Below are 5,371 nucleotides of genomic sequence, written 5' to 3'. Positions count from 1 at the left end.
ACGAGTGCCATTTCTGTTATCAGCAAAATTTGTTATTATTAATTATTTCGCAGTTATCACTTAAATAATGTCTCAGTGAACATTATATAATCTTTTCATTGACAAATATAAAGATAAAAACGTTGTAGATTCGTGTAGATTCATCAGAGATTCGCAGAATTCTTGTCTTTGTGACATCGACGTTTCAATCTTTTCAGAGGTGGGTATTTAATCATATTTTCCGACAAATTCGTGAACCTAAAATGCCGGTAGTGTGTTACAAATGGATCAACAAACTGTACTACGTATTTATTATTAATTACAGCAGTTACCTAAAATATGTTTAGATTTATTATGTCATAAAACATCTTCGGAATTTTAAGATTTCTTATGATCTTACAGATAACTTCAAAATATCTATATAATGTTCTCTGAGACATTATTTAAATGATAACTGCGAAATAATTAATAGTAACAAATTATGCTGATAACAGAAATAGCACTCGTACAAGATTACAAATACGGATGAAGAAGACGATTTGCAAGAGAGTTAATGATACGGAGTAAGAGAAGCTACATTGTTTCTCGTCGATGCTACACAGAAGATATTTGAGATAGAACCGGAGACCAAGCTCAGTCATATCCAAAAGTTTTTCAAGGTTAGTTATAACGTTGGTTATGAGTTTGATTAACGAGTTAAAATTAATTGTCATTAATTATCCCTGCAGTTGTACAAGCAAATTCTTTGGCAGAAGCTAGCATGGAGTATGCAGAAGTATGCAGTTAAAAGCGGCATAAAGGGTTATCAGAGCATGAAATCCGAGGATGCTTACCCGCTTCACGAAGCGTTAACATATGCCATGGATATCTTCTTAAAGATAAAAACAGTCCTTACCAAACAACAGGATAGTTTTGATTACTTGTCACACCCCTAAACTCGTGGACAACGAAAAACATCGCATCAGATCAGAAGGCGTCATCCTTGAAAGACTTGGACATTAAATTATACGTGATTGGATTGGGAAACAAATAGGTGCACGATCAGTTCTATAAAGATTTAGAGATGCTGTCAAGGAAGACGGACATAGATGTTTACAGAATGACATCACTGATGGATCTGGGGCAGCAGATTAAAGCACCGTCTAAAATTATTGCGCGATTAAGCTTTTAGGTGTGTGATGGCCTGGAGATTGATTTGGTCGTACGTACTTTTGGCAGGTAGGTCTTCACGTTGATGAGAGTAATATTTATTTTTACAACATTGTTAAATATTGTACAAATAAAATACAAGTACAAGTATCACTTTACAGAAAACGTAGATGTTTGCAAACGAAATCGCTGAGCAAAGCGACTAATCAAGTTTTATTGAGATCGACGTATTTCAAGGGTGAAGAGGCTTACAAAAAGGTGTATATTTCTTGCATAACGTAATCAAAGATCTTGCTTAAAATGACACATAAGGATATCTTGGATTTTTTATTTCTTACGTTTGATTTGCTTAATTTATTATAGGACAGTGACAGTGACAAGGAGGAACTTTATTTACCTTTTGTGATACCAGAGAAAGTTAACTTGGAAACTAAGGAGCCAATTGGTGATATAAAGCTGCGTTTCACGCAAAAAGAGCTACACCGGATAAAACATATACATCCACCAGCCATCAAAATAATCGGTGTAAGGCCTATACGTGACGATCTTCTTAGATATCACATTAAGCGGAAGTACTTCGTCAGAGCAGATTACGGTAGCACTCGTAAAGGTAACGAAATATAAGATACATGATACAAAAAATTTAATGCTTGAAATAACACTCGATTCAAGATATCGCAGCGTTTAATTACTATAAAAATAATGTTAAATTGGTCTTTGCTTTTGAACGGGGATAGTTTCGCCCCGGAGGCAAGATTTGCGATATTGTTACTCGAAGGACCAGAGGGGGGGTTGTCGATTTCCCCTCACGACTATCAAATGTTTAACGCGAAGGCAGAAGCGCATGCAACGAAATATTAAAGGCGAAGCGACTCACCGTGTCGGCCGTCGTCCCCGTGATTCCGCCAGTCCTCGTCCTGTCCTCTGAACTTGGCCGCTCCGTGGGTCTCGTTCGGCATGCGATGGCAAAACTCGTGCAAGCAAGCAAAACGGTGGAGAGCAAACAATAGAGCAGGCAGGAAAAGGCAGTAGGAGACGTGCGCACTCCCGGTTGAGCAAGGCGGCAAAGGCGATTCCGTGGTGCGTTCTGCCCGGCGAACGTGTGCCGTAAGACGGCTCTCAGAATATGTGTGTGTGTGTGCCGCACGGCGGCTTGACGAAAAAGTAATGAGAGGTGTGTCCTCTCTGGATACTTGACGATGAGTGTGTTTGCCGTAAGACGGCTGGATTGCTAAAGCTCTGTCCCCGCGGTCCTGGAACATGTCACTGCGGGCGAGTAGTTGTTCCCTTTCCGGGGGGGTGGATGCCGTCGGCGGATGGGCGATGGCAGCACCGACAGGTGAGTCGCATGATTTGGCTGATCGCGATCCGCCGACGTTTCGCGCGAGAATTACAAATGACTTATGCAACTAAGTATGAACTATATACGAATACATGGACATGAAGTGACTATAATAACGACTATACTATATACAAGGCGATACGCCGAACAGCTTTTTTTCGCAAATAATCTATTGTTTTTTGACGCTTTATTAAATAAATGTGCCACTCAAGGAAAAATGATAGTGTGCGCGTTTACGTTGCGGATGAATACTCGAAGTAATCTCTGCTACATGATTCCAAATGCTGAACTGGGCGGTTTTTATCTATCGAGAATTGCATTCCAAGGTATATCTAATTATATTCACATAATAATGCGATCAGAAAAGAGATATTCAAGATATTCCGTATTCGGCAAGCTTAATTTTATATTAGGAGACATAGGAAACAAGAGCGAAGCATTGCTGCATTACAACACCCAGAATTGTATAACCGATAAGCAAGTTGCGTTGTGGAAAAGAGCAATTAATCGACTCGACGTGAACTACCATATGTTCAAATCCTATAAATTGGAGTGTCAAATACAAATAGTGGAGAAGTTAGCTCTGGACAAAGAACTCGGTCCTCCGCCGATCGCCATGAAAATTTACATTGAAATTAAGAATTAATGTTGGTTTTATTTGGCTGTATTTAATCTTCTGTTGTTTAAAACTATTGTCGAAATATCATTGTTACTTTTAATTAAGATAATATTAGTCTAGATATAGGAAGACAATAGATTTTTTGACATATATGGAACTCATTCTGTATCACATTCAAGATTTAAAATAAAATTATAAGATTACAGTAAAATAACAAAAAATGTATTTATTTAATTTTAATACACATATCATTTTCTATACGCTTTATGAGATTTTTTTTACTGAAGTCCAAATTTCATGGTCATTAGTCATTTTTTCCTTGTTTTTATTTTTTTATAACGTATAATTTATTTCCTATTATATCATAACTTTTATATTTTACAAAATTAACAGACATGATCTTGTTGTGTACCACGAACACACTGAATTCAATATATTATATTGAAATGTGCACAGCATATTTTCTTCACTTAAAAAATTATTCGGACCATGATAGTTGCCAAGGACATAATTGTCTTTTTTTATTATACTAAAAATATTTATTACACTATATATAAATGTTAAGATTACTTTTATAATTAACTCTAATTCCTCCAATCTTGCACTTTCGTGTCCCACGCGTTTGTAACGTCGTTTGTTCCGGTCATTTATTCCGGAAAACCAACAACCGTGGGATGATCCCCCCTGCATTCCTAAAAAAAGTTGTTATAGTAGGGAACATCAGGTAAGAATTTCAGAGCCCTAACTCATTTACTCTCGAAACGACAGACAGTCAAAATCTCGTTGATTAAATGGCAAAAAAACATTGGAGGGATTAGGGTTAAAATTTCGTAGTTTTTTAATTAAAAGTAATGTCAAATATAAAAGTTATGCTCTATTAAAAATACAACCTTAGTTACTGGAATTAATCATCAGTATTTTTACGAAAGTAAATGTTTTTAAAATGGGTTTAAAAAGCAAAAATCGTCGATATTATAAACAATTTTTAAACCGTTGAATATAACCTAACCTAACCTTGCGACCGTGCGCAACCGCGGCTCGCGTCGCGCGCTTACAAGCGCCCAAGGTGGTGTTGCGCCGGCTGTCCGAGAGCGCGGTGCGGCTGCTGGCACGGCCAGCAGGGCCGGACAACGCACCAGTACCGATCGCAGGGGCGGCAGAGGAGCCAGGACCGGCTTGCGAGGCGGCGGTGTTGCTGATCTGGAGTCCAGGGGTCCAGGAGCGGGGCCCGACTCCGACCGATGACCTAGGCCTGCCAACCGACCTTGGCGCGTTGAAAGATATCGTGGAGATGCTCGAGGCCGAGCTCCCCGATATCCCAGATTTAGAGGCGCGCGCCCTTGAAGCGTCGGGGGGCAAACGGGCAACCGGGGGCAAACCCGCAGGGGAGGACTGCGGATCCACGCTGTCGTTCCGGAGCCCAGAGGGGAGCAGCGGTTCCGAGGCGGACGAGGCGGAGCCACGACCAAACTAGTTTTAAGTTGCGTGTTTGCGTTCCGAGGATGGGGAGACAATCGAGCAACAGCTATTTTCTTTTTCTTTTCCTTTTTGATTATGATTATTTTCAATTGATTTGGTCTTACCAGAGTATGTTGAATAGCGACCTCATCCGGCGCTTGATTAGGTTTAAGTGATTGATACCGCGTCATACAGCCGTTTATTTGCGGCTCAGGCAGAAAATCCCCTCGAGTAGAGGTTATATTTTTTAGTTCGATTACGCGTTTTTATTTGTTCCCGTCGGCGCGGGTACGGGGCGTCGTGCGGCGGCACGACAGGGCTTGAGCCCAACCACACTTTCCAAGAAAGGGGAGGCTCCCGTGCGAGCGGCCAGGATGCCTTCCTACAACACGGCGGACGAGCCGAGACAGTCCGCAGGTTGCGGATCAAACATGCCGCAGGCAAGTGGCGGACCACGTTCGCGGAGTAAAGACTGATGAGCCTCGGCGACTAACCGAGGCCCGAGAAGTCGGTGACGCGTGGTAAAATAGCGGAAACGTCGCGCGGATAGAAAATGGCGGACCGTCCGCGAACTCAGAAATGGCGCGACGGGCACGGGAAGTAACGACCCCTGACCGCAGGGGAAGACCCGCGAGACGTATTTCACGCGTCAGAATTATGGTCCGACCACCCGTATAAAAAATGGCGGACCGTCGGGAAATTCCGTAACCGACGGCTTTGCGGCGAAATGATACGTCCCTGACGAAAGCGCGGGGTCCCTGAATGACAAATACGGGGTTGACGACGCGATGCGGGAGCGTAAACGCAAAATAGCGAACCGTCCG

At 41.9% G+C, this 5,371-nt stretch overlaps 1 pseudogene; it reads left to right on the top strand.

The window, feature by feature from the left end:
* The first annotated feature begins 242 nt into the window (after positions 1 to 242).
* On the top strand, positions 243 to 3,116 carry LOC112465052 (annotated as a pseudogene).
* Positions 3,117 to 5,371: the final 2,255 nt, after the last annotated feature.

The sequence above is a fragment of the Temnothorax curvispinosus genome, unplaced genomic scaffold (genome assembly GCF_003070985.1).
Source record: "Temnothorax curvispinosus isolate PA1 unplaced genomic scaffold, ASM307098v1 QBEX01014879.1, whole genome shotgun sequence".
NCBI classification, from domain to species: domain Eukaryota; kingdom Metazoa; phylum Arthropoda; class Insecta; order Hymenoptera; family Formicidae; genus Temnothorax; species Temnothorax curvispinosus.
The sequence above is the reverse complement of the archived record's forward strand: the minus strand, read 5'-3'. Positions and strand labels throughout refer to the sequence as shown.